This window comes from Schistocerca cancellata, chromosome 9 (assembly GCF_023864275.1).
Source record: "Schistocerca cancellata isolate TAMUIC-IGC-003103 chromosome 9, iqSchCanc2.1, whole genome shotgun sequence".
Lineage (NCBI taxonomy): Eukaryota > Metazoa > Arthropoda > Insecta > Orthoptera > Acrididae > Schistocerca > Schistocerca cancellata.
The window spans coordinates 56,553,603-56,574,557 of NC_064634.1; the positions used below are offsets into that span (position 1 = coordinate 56,553,603).

At 43.4% G+C, this 20,955-nt stretch overlaps 1 protein-coding gene across 3 annotated transcripts in view; it reads left to right on the forward strand.

The window, feature by feature from the left end:
* Positions 1-20,955, forward strand: part of LOC126101608 (protein angel homolog 2-like) — a 172,293-nt gene that overhangs the window by 114,739 nt on the left and 36,599 nt on the right. The gene's annotated exons all lie outside the window — the stretch shown is intronic.

The following is a 20,955-nucleotide window of genomic DNA, read 5'->3' on the forward strand; positions in this document are numbered from 1 at the left end:
CATCGACAATGACCATGGACTTCTTTGCACCTGATATCCAGCACAGTAGCCAGTCCGTTGTGGTGGGGCCACCATGTACCGTGTTGGTTGTAGCCCCATGACCACACAGGGATCGCTCTGCTGATGCCTGTGCCGTTAACTCCCCACGTATGCCAAGCAGTAGATGCCCACCCCCTTGGGGCATCGGGACTCCCGGCAATGGCCATCCTGCCAGGTGGCCTTTGCTGTGGCTGGGTGGCGTCCGTGGGGATGGCACCTGGTCGGAGTGGGTGGCATCAGGGCGGATGACACGCAATGAAGCATAGTCCATCATCTCTTGCTGGTGGTGAAACACCAGTAGTCTCTAAGCGGTCACGAGCTCAATTCAACGCACAGAAGTATGACCCCAAATCGTTCCCCTCCCTGGCCACACCATGGGAGGAACGTCAGGCTATGGATGTCCGCGGATCTTATTCGCCCCAATACTTTTTTTTTTTGTTGAGCATTTAGAGAACAAGTTCAGGGAGTTGGAGGGCTTGTCCAAAATGAGATCTAGGTCAGTCTTGATCAAAACAGCATCCTCTGCCCAGTCACGGGAGTTACTCACTTGTGACAAGCTGGGGGATGTTTCTGTAACCATCACACCCCATAAGAGCTTAAATATGGTCCAGGGTATCATATTTCACAGAGACCTTCTTTTGCAGTCCAATGATGAGCTGCGCACCAATTTAGAGCGGCGAGGTGTACATTTCGTCCAGCGTGTCCACCGGGGTACGAAGGATAATCGGATTGCCACCAGTGCCTTCATCTTGGCCTTTGAGGATGATACATTGCCCGAGAAGGTCAAGGTGATGGTCTACCGGTGTGATGTAAGCCCTATGTCCCTCCCCCCTGCGGTGCTTTAAGTGCTGGAAGCTCGACCATATGTCTTCCTGCTGTACTTCCAGCATCACATGAGATTGCAGATGCCCATCACATCCAATACTCCATGTGCCCCGCGTTCCATCTGTGTCAACTGTGGAGAGCAGCATTCGCCTTGCTAACCTGACTGCAGGATTCTCCAGAAAGAAAGGAAAATCATGGAGTACAAGTCCCTGGACAGACTGACCTACACTGAGGCTAAGAGAAAATTTGAACGCCTGCATCCTGTGCATATGACATCATGTTACGCTGCCGCTACAACAGTTCTGGCACCATCAGCTCCAACAACCCAGGTCACCTCTCAGAGCCGGCCCCCTTGATGATTGGGTGGGGGGGGGGGGGGGGCATTTCCCTCCCTGTTGCTTCTGCACCACCTACTTCAGGAGCAACACCTCCCCAACCATCGGGGACATCCGTCCCCGCTTCTAAGCCGGAGAAGTGTAAGTTTTCTTTGGCTTCTCTCGCTAGGAAGTGGTCCCTTGCGTCACCCTCTTCCCGTGTTTCTTCTGATGGGAAAGAAGACACCCACCAGTGGCTGAAGAGCCCAAAAGCAGCTGGTCTTAGGGCTTCACACTCATCCTCAGTCCCGAAGACTGAGCCAGTGAAGTCCTCCCAGCCAGGGAAACCCAAGGAGCAGCGAGAGAAATCCAGAAAGAAAACCCCTAAGACCAAGGAAATTGCGGTGATACCCACACCACCTCTACCTTCAAGCTCTGCGGCTGAGGATAGGGTGGAGATTTTGGCTCCCGCTGAGGACCTAGATCTTGCCAGACCCTCAGACAAAATGGATATGACTGCTCAGGCAATAAATTGGTGGCAGCAGGTGACTCTGAAGCATAAACTGCCTCATTAAATGTTCCATGTGTTCCCAGTCTCACGATGTCATCCTCAAGTGGAACTGTGGCGGCTTCTTCCACCACCTGGCCGAGCTACGGCAACTGTTAAGCTTTACACCTGCTATCCGCATTGCCCTCCAGGAAACCTGGTTTCCAGCAATGTGGGCCCCCTGCCCTCTGCAGCTATAAGGGATATTACAGGAACCATAGTGATTACAATCGAGTGTCAGGTGGAGTTTGCGTTTATGTCCTAAATTCGGTCTGTAGTGAACATGTGCCCCTTCAAACCCCTCTTGAAGCTGTGGCTGTCAGAATAAGGACGATGCAGGAAATAACTGTCTGCAATGTATATCTTCCTCCAGATGGTGCAGTACCCCTGAATGTATTAGCTGCACTGATTGATCAACTCCCTAAACCTTTCCTACTTCTGGGAGATTTTAATGCCCATAACCCCTTGTGGTGTGGTACTATGCTTGCTGGCTCAGACAGAGATGTCAAAACTTTAGTGTCGCAATTTGACCTCTGCCTCTTAAATACTGGGGCCGCCAGACATTTCATTGTGGCTCATGGTAGTTAGTCGGCCACTGACTTATCAATTTGCAGTCCAGTACTTCCCCCATCTATCCACTGGACAGCACCAGCACATGACAACCTATGTGGTAGTGACCACTTCCCCATCTTCCTGTCACTGCCCCAGCATTAGGCACACGGACGCCTGCCCAGATGGGCTATGAACAAGGCTGACTGGGCAACTTTCACCTCTGCTGTCACCGCTGAAACTCCCCCATACAGTAACATCGATGTGATGGTTGAGCAGGTGACTAGCACAATTGTTTCTGTGGCAGAAATGAGATCTCTCACTCTTTAGGGTGCCCGAAGTGTAAGGCAGTCTCTTGGTGGTCACCGGAAGTCGCTGAAGCAATTAAGGAGCGTCAGCGAGCTCTACAGCGGCCTAAGTGGCACCCTTCCCTGGAGCACCTCGTAGCCTTTAAATGGCTCCATGCCCGTGTTTGCTACCATATCAAACAACGGAAGGAGTGGTGTTGGGAGAGATACATCTCCACCATTGGGTGCCACACGTCACCTTCCCAAGTCTGGGCAAAGATCAAACGTGTTTTCAGGTACTAGGCCCCAACAGCTGTCCCCGGTGTTACAATGAATGGCGAGTTACATACCGATGCAAACATGATTGCCGAGCACTTTGCTCGAGCCTCTGCATCGAAGAATTACCTCCAGCCTTTCGCACACACAAACGGCAGCTGGAAGGGAATGTTCTATCATTCACTACATGCCACAGTGAATCCTTAATGCCCCATTTACAGAGTGGGAGCTCCTCAGTGCCCTTGCACATTGCCCTGACACAGCTCCTGGGGCTGATCGCCTCCACAGCCAGATGATTAAACATCTTTCATCTGACTACAAGCGACATATCCTTGTCGTCTTCAACCGAATCTGGTGCGACAGCATCTTTCCATTGCAATGGCGGGAATGCACCATCATTCCAGTGCTCAAACCCAGCAAAAACCCGCTTGATGTGGATAGCTATCGGCCCATCAGCCTCACCAACGTTCTTTGTAAGCTGCTGGAACGTATGGTATGTTGACGGGGTCCTGGAGTCACATGGCCTACTGGGTCCACATCAGGGCGGCTTCCGCCAGGGTCGCTCTACCACTTATCATCTTGTGTCCACCCGAACAGCCTTTTCCAGACAGCAACACCTGATTGCCGTGTTTTTTTACTTACGTAAACCATACGACATGACTAGGCGACATCATATCATCGCCACATTGTTTGAGTGGGGTCTCTGGGGACCACTCCTGATTTTTATCCATAACTTTCTGTCGCTCCATACTTTCCGTGTCCAAGTTGGTGACTCCCATAGTTCAATCCATATCCAGGAGAATGGAGTCCTGCAGGGCTCTGTATTGAGTGTCTCACTATTTTTAGTGGCCGTTAATGTTCTACCAGCAGCTGTCAGGCCCTCTGTCTCACCTTCTCTGTATTCAGACGACTTCTGCATTTCGTACTGCTGCTCCAGTACTGTTATTGCTGAGCGGCGCCTCCAGGGATCCATCCACAAGGCGCAGTCATGGGCTCGAGCCCACGGCTTCCAGTTTTCAGCTGCAGAGTTGTGTCATGCACTTTCGTCGGCGTCGTACCGTTCATCCGGAACCTGCACTTTACTGTAATGACGATCCTCTCACTGTAGTGGAGATATATAAATTGCTAGGACTTGTTTTCGACGCTTGATTGACTTGGCTCCCTCATCTTCGTCAGCTTAAGCAGAAGTGCTGGCAGCACCTCAATGCCCTCCGTTGCCTGAGCAACACCAATTGTGGTGCAGATCGCTGTACACTGCTGCAGCTCTACAGAGCCTTTGTCCAATCCCATATTGAGTATGCAAGTGTGGTTTGTGGTTCGGCAGCACCTTCAGCATTGCATTTACTCGACCCTGTGCACCACTGTGGGGCTCAATTAGTGGCAGGAGCTTTTAGGACAAGTCCGGTGACCAGCGTATTGGTGGAGGCTGGTGTGCCTCCACTGCAGATCAGACGTGCACAACTGCTCACCAGTTATGCAGCACACATTCATAGTTCCCCTGAGCATCCAAATTACTGTCTCCTTTTTCCGCCCGCATCGGCGACCCAAATTGGGCGGTCCCTTCTCTCCAAACTGGAGTCCTTCCCTTTACCACCTCTTCTTGCAGTCCATTCACGTATGCCTCCATGGTGTTCACCTCGGCCGGAGCTTCGTCTTGACCTTTTGTATGGCCCTAAGGACTCCGTTAACCCCGCCGCTCTACGCTCTCACTTCCTCTTGATTCTTGACATGTTCCGGGGCTCTGAAGTAGTTTACACTGATGGCTCAATGGCTGATGGTGACGTAGGCTTCGCATATGTTCATGGAGAACATACTGAGCAGTACTCCTTGACAGTTGGCTGCAGTGTTTTCACTGCAGAGCTGGCGGCCATATCTCATGCTCTTGTGTATGTCCGCTCATGTCCTGGCGAGTCATTTCTCCTGTGTACTGACTCATTGAGCAGCCTACAAGCTATCGACCAGTGCTAACCTCGCCACCCTCTGCTAGCGTCCATTCAGGAGCCCATCTATGCCCTGGAACAGTCCCGCCGGTCTGTGGTGTTTGTGTGGACCCCAGGACATGTCGGAATCCCCGGCAACGAACTTGCCGACAGGCTGGCCAAACAGGCAACACAGAAACCACTTCTGGAGATAGGCAACTCTGAAGCTGACCTGCATTCTGTCTTAGATCGCAGGGTTTTCCGGCTTTGGGAGACAGAATTGTATAACAGCATGCACAACAAACTGCATGTCATTAAGGAGACTATGAATGTGTGGAAGCCTTCCATGCAGCAGGCCTCTCGCAGGGATTCAGTTGTCCACTGCCAGCTCTGCATTGGCCGTATGTGGCTAACGCTTGGTTACCTACTCCGTTGCGAGGACCCACCTCAGTGTCGCTGTATCTCCCAAATGACAGTTGTCCACCTCTTGCTGGACTGCCCACTTTAGCCGCTCTGCGGCAGACTTTTAACTTTCCCAGCACCCTGCCTTCAGTGTTGGGTGACAATGCCTCCATAGCAGCTTAAGTTTTACATTTTTTCTGTGAGAGTGGGTTTTGTACTTCTATATGGGTTATAGCACATGTCCTTTGTCCCTCTGTGTCCTCCACCCTAGTGCTTTTAGGGTGGAGGTTTTAATGTGTTTCAGAGTGGCTGGCTTTCCCTTTTTATTCTCGCAGGTGGCCAGTCATTGTAATCTGCTTTCACGTCTTCTGTTTCTAGCTTCTCTCTGTTGTTTTCTTGTCCTCTTTTGTTCCTTTTAGTGTTCATTGCCTTCCCTTAATTCTTGTGGCTTTTCTTTTCTTTCCATTTTGTGTTATATGTTTCGTCCATTATATTCTCACACTTGTGGCATTGTTTTATTAGGAACAAAGGACTGATGACCTCGTAGTTTGGTCCCTTCTCCTGCCTTTAAACCATTCAACCATCTCCTCGATGTATCGCCTGGGGCTTCATTGTCCTTCTCACTGCAGGTCACCAACCCCCTTTTAGAATCATCCTGTTGTACTTGGGCTGTAACTGCCCAGCTTTCGTCTGCCCCCAAACTAAAACATCTCCTCCAACAGCTTTTTTCACCTTTTGCTCATTGACATGCATAATTTGGGTTGGTGTGTTAATTCTGGTGATTACATTATGTGATTGCATTACATGCTGTACATTTTGATAGCCAAATCTGCTCATTATCACCGAAGTACGTCAGGTGACATATTCCTCTACTTGTTACGACACATAAAATCTCTCATGTAAGGTGCGAAATTGACATTCATTCAGTCTGCCACCTTAAAAATCCTCCTCCTTCCATGATCAATTTTGCACTGGATCAATCAACGGTTGAGAAATTGATTGAAGTCAGTGCAAAATTGTTCTCAGCTGCTTAATGTAGCAATTGTTATGTACACTCATGCTCATAAATTAAAGATGATGCTGATACATGGTGAAACAACACTCTTATGGGCGGTTTGCGGGTTTAAATCACCTCGGGATATGACCATGTGGTGCATTTGACTTGCGGTCGTCACATGATGGCGCTGGAAGCAGTCCACATATGCAGAGGTGTGTTGGTGCATGTCAGAGTACGGTACAGCGAGTAAGTGTGAAGAAGTTTTCACACATGCTAATAGTGACAGTCTGTAGAAAATGGCTCAAAGAACACATATTGATGACGTTATGAGGAGTAGAATACTAGGGTGACTGGAGGCTGCTCAAACACAGCAGGTCGTGACACGGGCCCTCCGTGTGCACAAAGAGTGATCTCAAGATTATGGCAATGATTCCAGCAGATAGGAAACATATCCAGGCACTACAGTACGGGATGTCCACAGTGTACAACACCACAAGAAGACCGATATCTCACCATCAGTGCTCGCAGACATTCACAGAGTACTGCAGGTAGCCTTGCTCAGAACCTCACCGCAGCCACTGGAACACTTGTCTCCAGACACACAGTCTACAGACAACTGAACAGACATGGTTTAGTCACCCGGAGACCTGCAAGGTGCATTCCACTGACCACTGGTCAGAGGAGAGCCCTTTAAGCCTGGTGTCAAGAACACAGTACATGGACATTGGAACAATGGTCACAGGTTATGTTCACGGACGAGTCCAGGTATAGTCTGAACAGTGATTCTTGCCAGGTTTTCATCTCGCGTGTACCGGGAACCAGATACCATCCACTTAATGTCTTTGACCTGTATGGAGGTTGTGGTTTGATGGTATGGGGTGAGATCATGATTGATGCACGTGCACCCCTGCATGTCTTTGAAAGAGGAACTGTAACAGGTCAAGTGTATCAGGATTTCATTTTGCACTCATATTTCCACCTTTTCAGGGGTGCATTGGTCCCACCTACCTCCTGATGAATGATAATGCACGGCCCCGCTGAGCTGCCATCGTGGAGGAGTACCTTGAAACAGAAGATCTCAGGCGAATGGAGTGGCCTGCCTGTTCTCCAGACCTAAACCCCATCGAGCACATCTGGGATGCTCTCGGTCGACTTATCGCTGCTTGTCTTCAAACCCCTACAACACTTCAGGGGCTCCGACAGGCACTGGTGGAAGAGTGGGAGGCTATACCCCAGTATCTACTTGACCACCTGATCCAGAGTATGCCAAACCATTGTGTGGCCTGTGTACGTGTGCATGGTGATCATATCCCATATTGATGTCAGGGACGTGCGCAGGAAACAGTGGCGTTTTGTAGCACATGTGTTTTGGGATGGTTTTCTCAATTTATCACAAATACTGTGGACTTACAGATCTGTGTCGTGTGTTCCCTATGTGCCTATGCTATTAGCGCCAGTTTTGTGTAGTGCCATGTTGTGTGGCACCACATTCTGCAATTATCCTTAATTTATGAGCATGGGTGTATTTATATTGACGAACTCCTTTTTTTTTAATATGGCATAATCATACAGTTGTTCTTTCAGTCTCCTTTTTTTTTTCACCACAATTGATTTACTGTATACTACTGCTCTGAGCACTAAAGTAATGTTTTTACAGAAATTAACATGTTTTTACTAATTTTATGACAGAGATTCTCTATAAATTTGTACCACTTGTAATTTTTAAATTTGAGACTGATTTTTACATGAAGACTTACGTTAAATGATGATGGAGCTGTATTGAAGTTGAGGAAACCTTCATTTAAAATGATCCTCCACTTTTTTAATACTTATGTTTTATTCTCAACCTTAGCTTAGCTTTTATGGCAATTATAATTCAAGAAAGTTTCATCACTTACAATAATTTCTTAATTTATCTTAAACTTAACTGTAGCCTTCTCATAACTTTACAAGCACAGTCCCATTCACAAGCATATTTATATCCCCCAAAAATCTTAAACTTATGCACTATAGCTTCACAGAAGAATTAAGTTATTGACTTTCACAAAAATATTAAATTTCTAATCCTACTAATTACCTTGTAAATATTAAATTAACATCATAAAATTGGAAAACCCTTTTTTCTACATAACCTATATTTTAACAAACACATTACACATGACCACAAATGAAATCAAGTTTATGACTTAAGTGGCCAATGTTCTGGTAAACCGATTTGGAATTGATGTATTAACATGCGGGGGTGTAAGCCATTCCCATTTTCTTTGTAATGTTGGAATTTTCTGACTGTCAAAATATGATCATTGTCAAATTTTTCTATTGCGCCATATGGCATTTGTGTTTTCACAACATTTTCCGTTCCCTTCAATTGCGCCGTGTTTCCCTTTATTCGTACTACCACATTTGGCTCCTGAGATGACATATTTGTGTCCCATCTAGCATCGCACCTACGCAGTGGGGTGCAATTATCTAAACTGTACGATTCCTCGTGTATCGGACTGGAAGATGTGTTTAAATTTCCTGTTACTGGATCTGTGTTTTGTCTTTGTACTTGTTTCATATTGACCAGCGATATATGGCCTGTTGTACTGTAACTCGTAAATTGAGAATTTGATAGGTGTGGCACAGTAAACTGCTCTGTTATTACATCGTTCACATACGTTTGTAGGGTCAGCTGCCACTCTGTTGGTATGCACGCAGTTACTGCTTCTTCCACCATTATCTGCTGTGAACGCACATTACCTGTCTCAATGGTACTCCTAGCATTTGCTTCTGTTTCGGATTGGAAATTACTGATGCAACATCTTGTGGATATACAAGTGGAATCTCATGACTCTTTTGTGTTTCCACAACTGACACGGAAGATTGCACAACGGACTTAGTTACCTCTGGATTTTTTTCCATCACCATGTCAAATGATACTACCGATTACGTCACCTCACTACTACTTTCTGTACGGTTTTCAATACACTGCTTCAGTTCTGTTCGAAGCTATTCATCCTGTTGCTTATTTTTCGACATGATGTTTACAATGCATGTGTTGAATCTTTGTAACGCAGCTCGCGTACACATTTTCTGACATTGAGTTCTTCCGCAATTTGTTGCGCATTACCCGACTCCTTACATGCTAAATTATCAACTCTTTGGTTGATATTAGACACAGCATCCTGCTCCTGGTCAACGTCAGTACGCATCTTTTTCTGATCAGCCATAAGTGATTGGATTAGTTCGCACGAGTCTCTCGCCTCTTTCCGGATTTCAACAAACTGTTCATTAACTTCCGTTCAGCAAATTTTGCTGATCTTTGTGGACTTTTTCGAACCCAGAATTGGTTTCAAATTTGAGATCATTCAAAGCCACATTTATTTCAGCTTTTAAATTCACTGTTTCAGTTTTGAAAGTCACCACCCCTGCATTTGTGTCTGTTTATAAGTCTGCTAACCCTGCATTTGTTCCTGGTTTTAAGTCTACTAACCCTGCTCTCATAGCTTCACTTGTTTGCTTTACAACAATAGTGAGTTGCTTCAACATTGCGAACACACTATCAGACTCTTCACCATCGTCATCTGTCACCATTTGGTGCAAATTTTGCCGTTCGTGTCTTTCATGTGATGTCTCACCGATTTCTGTGCATAGTACTGACACACTTACACACATTCTTTCTGTAAGAAACTGTCCCATTTGATTCAGAATTACTGCATTTGGTTCAGTGTACTGTAGTTGCACATCGTCTGATTCTGCTTCTGAACCACTAGGTCCATCCTCTGTTCGGTTTTGTGTGGTCTCAACCTGAGATTCTAATCGCAAAACTGCCACCATTCCATCTGCATTGTCACTTTGTTCAGTTTCGTAACTTGTATTCGATACATTTTGTTGTATGTCAATTTCTATCCTATCAAGATCTTCAGTTTGCCCTGTATGCGATGATCTTTATCCTTCCGCCATCTCAGACCGTCTAACTAACCTGTCTTTTACGATTTGCGTGAACCTGAGCTCTAGTCAGCATGAAGTTATATGACCTGACATGTCTCCAAAATATCATAGAAAGTCTCTTATGCTTTTATCTCATCATTAGCAACGCCGTTCACTGTTTGTGGGTAGTCAAACCAAGTCAACAATGCTGTGAATAACTTAGTGCGTGAGCCTGAAAGGTCATGCACAAACTACTTTTACTCAAAACACAAAAATTTTTCTTTACTTGGATCACACATTTACAGTAATCTGACCACTATGCAGGCTCATACACTGAGTAACCTTGTTGCTTTTTGTTTTAAAACAAAATTTCCATACCGTATTTTAATTACTCTTTCTAATTTGACTAATTGCCATCTTGGCAGACCAATTGCCATCCAGGCAGGGATGCTATTACCTGACACTCTACTCCTTTTCACATTTGTCAGACATCAGCACGAACACCCCGGGAATGCATTGGCGTCGCTAGAATCAGTGACTGGGGTTAGGAGTGGACCCTTATTCCAGGACAGAGCACATTGGTGTTTAGCTGTACACAATTTAATTTCAGAATAATTGGCAAAGAAGTACACGAATTTACTTACATTGTGACATGACAGTGTCAGGAAAGTTGTCAAGGTAACACATTACGTCCTGTTTAGCAGAACTAACCCAGAACACAACAATATCAAATTTAAATAGAGGGTTCTCTACAAGATTATTCTTACTACTACACTGTGAAGTTGGCCAATATTACAACAAATCATCTGATTCCAGTTCTAAGTTTGGTACTATTTAGGAAGCAATCAAGTCTATGGGGGGGGGGGGGGGGGGGGTGTTAGTTTTTGTGACAAAATGAGCAAAATATTACTTAAGTTTGCTAGAGTTCACAGTGGACGCAAGCTGGTGAACCAACAAGTTTACGCCTCTGCCAGTGGCAGTTACCTTTTAGCTGTGATGTGCTGTCAGCTGCATGGCTGCTCTCACCCTCTGAAAATCCTATAAAAAGCTAATCAAAATCTTTGCTGATTTTATCAGCTGAAACTGTCCTATGTTTCTCGTTAGGCGAGAAAACATGCCCTCATCCCTAGTCTGGAAAATATGGTGATACACACATGCATAAATTGTGCAGCACGTATACTTCAATGCCCTCCAGGCCTCACAAGAACAATTAACTTGGTAGCTGATTTGTTTCTGCACTACAGGAGCTCAACGACTCTTCAGTGAATTTCTAGCTGAATGCAGCCAAATGAACGCAGTGTTCACACAGAATTCCTCTTTTGGTGTCGTACAGTGTGTGATGTGCCCTGTTTTACACTTGTCACTGGTTCAGAGGAGAGTCCTCGAAGTTTTCGGTCTCGTGTCTTTTGTAGCAAACTGTCCCCCACCTGTGTCCTTTCGTGCTTCACATCACAGCTTTTTCAAACTAATGGGTTCGTTCCTTTCGTCTTGTGGAAACTACCTCTGCCAATTGCGAAGGGCCTGCCTTTAAACTGTGTTGAAATATCGCCCTTTTCTACTCCTGCAGAGTATATTGCAGCCAATCGGACACTTTGTGCCTGCTCCTGACACCTAAAGGTACACACATACATCACGAGTGTACCACGAGCATTTCACGTGTTCAGCTTCACTGGTCTGTTTGTACCCATCTGGAAATTCCCCAACGCGTTTTTCTAAAGAATTTCTCCATCGCAAGCAGTGCCGGCCCGCTACTTGTTCTCCTCGATGTATCACCTGGTGCATTCGTTGTCCCTCTCGCCACGGGTCACCAACCCCCTTTTAGAACCATCCCGTCGTACTCGGGCCGTGACGGCCCAACTCTCGCCTGCCCCCTAACTAAAACGTTTCCTCCAGCAGCTTTTTTCACCTTTTGCTCATTTACAAGCAGGATTTGGGTTCAGTGTGTTAATACTGTCAAATTGAGTGTCATCTCTTTGTGTTACATACTGTACATTTTGATAAGCAAATCTGCTCATTATCACCGAAGTATGTCAGGTGATATATTCCTCTACTTATTACGACACAAAAAATCTCTCATGTAAGGTGCGAAATTGACATTCATTCAATCTGCCATCTTACAAGCTGTTGATAAATAATACACAACATTCATTAGCTGCCATTTGGAACAACAGGATTCTCAGTCACACCAAATGAAATAAAGCACACTATGGTGTTATAATTCCATGACAAATAATCCACCGAGCGAGGTGGCACAGTGGTTAGCCCACTGGACTCGCATTCGGGAGGACGACAGTTCAATCCCACGTCCAGCCATCCTGATTTAGGTTTTCCGTGATTTCCAGGCAAATGCTGGGATGGTTCCTTTGAAAGGGCATGGCTGACTTCCTTCCTTGTTCCGACGACACCGATGACCTCGCAGCTTGGTCTCTTCCCACAAACAACCCAACAAATGATCCATGAGTTTTGTTGTATACTTCAGACCTATAGAGAATGTAGGAGAATTAATTCTCATTCAAAGACTGAAGAAGTCTATAATCACGTTACCATGATAATTGTAGCTCACCATGCTGCTGTTGAGGTAGTCTAGCCAGTATGACATGCTGCAACCAAAAACTCCAAAGTAATCCCCCTTCTGTTTCTCTTTAATTAACTACAGAAGGGTTCAATATTCTGACCTAGGGTGGAATTAATAATGGCTCCACTTCTTAAGCCACGGGAGGACCATGCTAGTCCCTAGTTGTTATTGACAATTGTGTAGAAAATATGCTAGAGCAGATGACGATCTCCAATCTTGTTTAGATTTTATATATCGGATCTTCCATAAGTCACTTTCATTGTGGGATTCGAGGATAAAGGACGTATTCCTAGAAAAGCGGCATCTGGTAATTTTTTTTAAATGCAGGGTTATTACAAATGATTGAAGCGATTTTACAGCTCTACAATAACTTTATTATTTGAGATATTTTCACAATGCTTTGCACACACATACAAAAACTCAAAAAGTTTTTGTACGCATTCACAAATGTTCGATATGTGCCCCTTTAGTGATTCGGCAGACATCAAGCCGATAATCAAGTTCCTCCCACACTCGGCGCAGCATGTCCCCATCAATGAGTTCGAAAGCATCGTTGATGCGAGCTCGCAGTTCTGGCATCTTTCTTGGTAGAGGAGGTTTAAACACTGAATCTTTCACATAACCCCACGGAAAGAAATGGCATGGGTTAAGGTTTTCTAATCTCCTGTTTAAGAAATGCCGAACATCATGATAGAAGTGCGGTGGAGCACCATCCTGTTGAAAGATGAAGTCGGCACTGTCGGTCTCCAATTGTGGCATGAGCCAATTTTCCAGCATGTCCATATACACGTGTCCTGTAACGTTTTTTTCGCAGAAGAAAAAGGGGCCGTAAACTTTAAACCGTGAGATTGCACAAAACATGTTAACTTTTGGTGAATTGCGATTTGCTGCACGAATGCGTGAGGATTCTCTACCGCCCAGATTCGCACATTGTGCCTGTTCACTTCCCCATTAAGAAAAAATGTTGCTTCGTCACTGAAAACAAGTTTCGCACTGAACGCATCCTCTTCCATGAGCTGTTGCAACCGCGCCGAAAATTCAAAGCGTTTGACTTTGTCATTGGGTGTCAGGGCTTGTAGCAATTGTAAACGGCAAGGCTTCTGCTTTAGCCTTTCCCCATAAGATTTTCCAAACCATCGGCTGTGGTACGTTTGGCTCCCTGCTTGCTTTATTCGTTGACTTCCGCGGGCTACGCGTGAAACTTGCCCGCACGCGTTCAACCGTTTCTTCGCTCACTACAGGCCGACCCGTTGATTTCCCCTTACAGAGGCATCCAGAAGCTTTAAACTGCGCATACCATCGCCGAATGGAGTTAGCAGTTGGTGGATCTTTGTTGAACTTCGTCCTGAAGTGTCGTTGCACTGTTATGACTGTCTGATGTGAGTGCATTTCAAGTACGACATACGCTTTCTCGGCTCCTGTCGCCATTTTGTCTCACTGCGCTCTCGAGCGCTCTGGCGGCAGAAACCTGAAGTGCGGCTTCAGCCGAACAAAACTTTAAGAGTTTTTCTACGTATCTGTAGTGTGTCGTGACCATATGTCAATGAATGGAGCTACAGTGAATTTATGAAATCGCTTCAATCATTTGTAATAGCCCTGTATTAAAACATCATATAATGCTACCAGCAGACTCAGCATTATCTGTCAGTTGCTTGAACTGAAGTTCTGTCATCATCATCATCATCTTGTTTTTATGTGATCATTCCTAACAGATAAAGACCATCTTGACTGTTCATGGAGGTTGCGTGTCACATACTGGTGTGTGAATCAATCACCGATCACATTACAGTTGGGTCAACAATCTCAGTGACCAATTGATTGTGCTGATTGCAGAATCCTGAAATCCTGGGTGCTGAAGACCGTTCTTGTGCAGAAATGGGAGATAGTGGCATTGTTAACCAATTGTTATTCTGCTCAAATGTGTTACTGTAACAGGTTTTATATCCCTTAATCTTCATTTTATAGATTGCTTTGTTTCTGTTACACATTGTGAAGCTTGCATGAGGGCTTTATATTTCTTGTACTAGTGTTCTCACACAAGAGACCAAATACCTTTTAGCAGAAAGATTATTTAGATTGTGTGATGTTAAGTGAAAATTGTATCAACAGTAAAGTCAGCTGTATTTAAGGAGAAAAATAGTCTGGTGTGCTATTTGGCACTTGGAAGGAAAACGGGATTTAAAAGATACAGTAAAAAGTCATTATGTACTGCCTTCTAAATATTGTTCGTGTTTATGTTTGTATATATTTCCTTGATCAAAATAATGTTGATGTTTTGAGAAGTCTCTTTTACCTATTCTTTCAGTTCTTAGCTGCGTGAAGAATTTAACATATGGCCTTTTTCTAGAACATACACTATAAATTTTATTTTAGCTATTTATAAACTTGCTATCATAGCTAGTTCCTTAATGTTACCATACCCTTACTGTTTGTAAGAATGGTCTCTCTCAACCACACTGTAAACAGACAGTAGTGGACTAAGCAACATACAGTGTTCTGTATCTTGTGAAGACACAACAAATTGATAGTGACAGTCCCTTCCTTTTTGCAGTGTCCCATTGATATCAATTGTATATCATCCTTAGCACTACAGATATGGACACCAAGCTGTGTGACAGACAACACTCTGAATACATGCAATTTTGGTGCTAACATGTAAACAGAAACAACCACTACAGGAACGATATCAAAGGGCGTTGTAGTATACTCATTGCCACAAGTGGTTGATTGACTATATACTTTCTTTATTTTACAGTTGGTGATTTACACATGCTGGGGTGATATTAATCATAAAGACAGGGGAAGCAGTAATTTTATCAACATCTTGCACACATTACAAATGCCACATTTTTGTAATTACATGGTTGTTTTAAAGTTCCTACAGGACAATGCACTTGGTTTACATTCATAAAAGATTCTCTCATCGCACAGATTGTCAGTAAATCATGTCTGACGCATCATTTAACCAAGTATTGGCAAGGATAGTTGGTGATGTACAATGGAATGTATCTAGTAGCTAAGCTGCAACCACTGTGCTGCATTCTATGTGATCTTGACAACCAACAAGCTGTCTGTCCACTTGAATGGCCACCAACAAACTGAGGCCAAGAAACAAGTGGACAACCCTGTTTCTGAACACACTGCCAAACACGACATTCTTCACTTCAATGGCTGCTTCACAGCCTGTGCCATATGGAGCCTTCCCACCAACAGCAGCTTTTCCGAATTGCAGAAGTGGGAACTCTCCTTGCAATACATCCTACGTTCTCGTAACCCTCCTGGCCTCAACATTCGTTAGTCACTGTCCTCACCCATCCAACCCCTTCCCTGTTCCCATTCCAGCACAACACAGCCCTCATTCCACCATCACACCCCGTCTTTTTACTTCTCTCCTTTTCTGCTACTCCCCCCCCCCCCCCCCACATCTCCCCAGCCCTCTGTCTAACCTGCAGCACTTCACTGTCTGCCACCCCCACCATACTACCCCCCTTTCCCACCCCACCCCAGCCTCCTCCTTATCCCCACCCACTCGCCATTCCCATAATGCACTGGTGCTGCTGCTCGCAGTGTGGTTTCAGTAGCCTGAGACTGGTCGCGCGTACTGGTGTGTGTGTGTGTGTGTGTGTGTGTGTGTGTGTGTGTGTGTGTGTTGTTGATGAAGGTCTTAATGGCCAAAAGCTTTATTTATTTGTTACAGTCTTTTTGTTGTGCCTATCTGCAACTTAGCATCTCCGCTATTATAAGGTGAGTAACAACTTTCCTTTTCATAATATTCTTTCCATATTGTTGTTTCACATCTCCAAGTGTTCATAAAAATTGCAACAGCCAGTAAGAGTCACTCAAATAAATCTTAATTGGTTAGCACAGTGTACCAGGACAAGCGATTAAGACAGCGGAAAGGCAATGCACATATAGGCACAACTACACCTTCAATTGCTTGATTAGCAGTCTTTGACAGCAAGCTTAGTTGAAACACCTAACAAAATCAATGTGAAAGCTACTACACAAATTCACTTTATTGCCACTAAGGACATTAGCATGTCATTGAGTATTTAGGTAGCAGAAGTACTGGTCTGTAGCAATTGGGGCTTTCATATGAGGTTTTGATTCACACTGGACACATTGTTAGGACTGTGATACGTGTGTGCAGCAAGTGGATACTACAGGGATGGTTGTAACACGTAGGCTTTGAAGAAACTTTTCATTTTCTGTCAAGTACAATTACTATTTTGTTTGAAACTGTGAAGTTACAAGATGTTAACACACACAGTATGATTATGTGATTATCTAAATAGTGCAGAGTAGTAAATAAATAAGCACACTTTAAGGTTTTCCGTCTTGGCCTCTATTGCCTCTTTTTTATCTATTTACAATGCCTTTTGCCTGCCTATTTTACTGATTTATAATGCGTACACTTCCTGGAACTGTTTATAACTTATAAGGGGACTACACCTACTTGTTATCACCAATTTTGTCCAGACTTATGATATATGAAGGGCGTGGCCAGAAATGGAAATAACATAAGTGGAAACTGCAGATGGCCAAGAGTTTAGAAAATGCAATTTCACATGGGATGGATGAGCATGAGCAATTTATGTTAGTCTAGTTTCCATGCTATGGTTAATGCAACGGAAAGAGTACAGAACTGTAATCTGAGGGTTGTGGGGTCGAGTCCCTATGCGGATATTTTTATCTTTTTTCTTTACTTTCAACTTTAATATTACTTACACCAAAAATAAACTGAAATAATGCTCAATATATTGTTTTTATTAATATTTTCATGAAAGATTAAGAGGAAAGGTGAAGGAAAATTTGGGATTGAAAACACGTTCCTAGAAGGGATCATAATTAAGGTGCACTTGTCTCTGTATTCTGTTAGCTTAATTTTGACCTTTGAGCAGATTCTGTGGCTCCATGCAAAAAATAGGTTCTCAGTGCAGGTAAAACTGGCCTATCAGCCATTGGGGACAATGCTAGCTATGGCTACAGAGCCCATTCATTCACCTATTAGCTCTCAACCAAGTAACATCAATTTTTTCAGAATGCTGTGAGAATACTGTGAAAAATATTGAACTGACCAAAAATGTCAGATAGTATAAGTGAAAATATTAAAGTGCCAGGAACACTGGTAGAAGAACAGAAGCAACATGATGCTAGCATCCACAGCAAAGCATAGAAGCAATGACTGGAAACAGCTTAACGTAAATCTTTTGGCCAAAAGTAATCTAATCACATCAGAAAGTTGTGCAGTAATAACCAAAGAATACATTCACACTGGAAGCAAAATACACAAGAAAGTAGCAGAAGTTTTATCTGAGAACACTTTTGGGTGTGATCAGGAGTTGATACGATTTGAAGAAGTCAACAAATGAGGTGTATATGAAGAAGTGAAAGGTGACTCTTCATCAGGTCATGGCTACAAACCATTTGAAAGGAAATGAAACAAAATCCAGATTTTGTTCCACTCGATTACATGGTAATGAAGGTTAAACCTGAAAAAACACATCCAAAGTAGAATTTGAAGAGTCTGCAAACAAAAGGAGCACACTAATTGAAGATGAAACAAGATGTAAAGAAATTTGGAAACAACTCATTAAAAACAATGGTATCCAGAAAGGGAAAACATAACACAATTAATATCTTGACATATGATTCCTTCATAGAAGTGCTGAGTTACAACCAACAAGTAACCACAAGGAACTTACAACAGTGGCCTATTGCTGTTATGAGTCAAATGCCAAATTTGGAATTCAAAGCCTTGGAAATGTAGGTTAGAGTGTTCAAATGAAAGTGTAAGTTTTTGTCAGATGAAAATTACAAAATTTATATCATACAGTGAAACTGCTACTACTAAAGAAACACTTGCTGCAGCAGACAAGTTCTGAGTCCTGGTTCAGCTCTTATCCCAAGTTATGACAAGGATTTTGTCATCAACACTGATAAAACACTGGACCACTTAGAGGAAAAAGCAGTTCTTGTGAAACAACAGAATATCAACAAAGTAATCCACTCGTACACAGTGCAAAACACTATAACCCTTTCTGGAAAGTTATTGCCAACAGTGTTTGTATGCTTACAAGAGTCTACTGACTCTTTTGGACCGATCATTCAAAAAACAATGGATGAATACACAGCAAAATATAGGAAAGTCATCACTACTTCATCAAAATCTATGAAACTTACAACAGCCTTAGGTAAAATTTTTTGACTGATGTGATGAAGCCATATGTCCAGTACTTTTGACAAAACTGAAAATTACTTGGGAATTAATTGAGAGCCGGCTTTGCTAACATGTTTTCGAATAGAGCCAAATAGATCCTTTAAGAATGCTATTAGTTGTTCGTCCAAATGTTTACAATTATTACAGAATTTATATTTGTTGTACGTCGGAAGAGCAGTTGAACGGAATGGACAGTGTCTTGAAAGGAAGATATAAAGATGAACATTCACCTGCCTCGAGATGACTGGGTGTTTGTGTTGTCCTTATCATTTCATCATCATCCAGGAAAGTGGCGAAATTGGACTGAGCAAAGGTTCGGAAATTGTACGGGCGCTGATAACCACGCAGTTGAGCGCCCCACAAACCAAACATCATCATCATCATCATCATAAAGATGAACATCAACAAAAGCGAAATGAGGATAGTGGAATGTAGTCGAATTAAATCGGGTGATGTTGAGGGAATTAGATTAGGAAATGAGACACTTAAAGTAGTAGACTGGTTTTGATATTTGTGGAGCAAAGTAACTAATGTTTGTCAAAGTAGAGAGGATATAAAATGTAGACTGGCAATGGCAAGGAAAGCGTTTCTAAAGAAGAGAAATTTGTTAACATCGAGTAGAGATTAAAGTGTCAGGAAGTCATTTCCGAAAGTATTTGTGTGGAGTGTAGCCATGTATGGAAGTGAAACATGGACGATAAATAGTTTAGACAAGAAGAGAATAGATGCTTTCAAAATGTGGTGCTACAGAAGAATGCTGAAGATTAGATGGATAGATCACATAAGTAATGAGGAGTTACTGAATAGAATTGGGGAGGAGAGAAATTTGTGGCACAACTTGACCAGAAGAAGGGGTCAGTTTGTAGGACATGTTCTGAGGCATCAAGGAATCACCAATTTAGTATTGGAGGGCAGTGTGGAGGGTAAAAATCGTAGAGGGAGACCAAGAGATGAATACACTAAGCAGATTCAGAATGATGTACGTTGCAGTAGGTACTGGGAGATGAAGAAGCTAGCACAGGATAGAGTAGCTTGGAGAGCTGAATCAAACCAGTCTCTGGACTGAAGACCACAACAACAACAATGTCAACAATAGAATTTAAGTTATGAAACAATTACTGATATCACCCTATAATGAAAGTATTAACTAGGAATAGTCAAAATAAATTAGAAAATCAATTACATAGATAAAAGTAAGCACAACATTAGATCTGGTGTTATATTCCTTAAAACGTAGGGCCAACCTTTCTCTTTTATGAAAATGCAGATTATACTTGTGTGTTAAAACGAATTTAAGGAGGCAGATGGCAAAGCAAGAAGGAAGTAAAAATTATCCCAGCTTGCTTCGTCACATCACCCTCTCGTTGTATTGATCATATGGATATTAGAAATAGCTAAATGAGGCATTTCAATGACCACAAGTGACACCAGAAATTGGGTGTAAATTGTACACAGGCAAAAAAAAAAAAAAAAAAAAAAAAAAAAGAGGAAAAATAAGAAACTTATCAAAACTGCAGTACAGTTTTCCCCCCCTCTTCAAATTTGTATTTAGGTGAACTGATCATACGAAAATCTCCATACAAAACAATTACATACAGTGTATTATTGAACAATATCACAAAAATCCACAAGTTATACTTTCCTGTTCTCATTCCAGCACTACACAGCCGCCATTCCACAATTACACCCAGTCTTTTTACTTCTCTCTTTTTCCAGTAGCCACCCCCCCCCCCCCCCCAATCACTCCTCAACGGCCCTCTGTCTAACCTGCAGCACTTCACTGTCTGCCAACCCACAATATTATCCCTCCCCTACCCAGCCTCCTCCTTACCCCCAACCCAGTTGCCACTCCTATGATGCACTGGTGTTGCTGCTCAGTATTTTTTCAGTTGCCTGAGACTGCAGTCTCGTGTGTGTGTGTGTGTGTGTGTGTGTGTGTGTGTGTCTATTGTTGATTAAGGCCTTAATGGCATGTCTGCTATATGGTGAGTAGCAACTTCTTTTTCATAATATTGTTACATTCCATGTGAATTTTTCATTGTTTAACAATATGGAATGGATAGATTGGTACACATCAGGAGGCATTGAGTTGC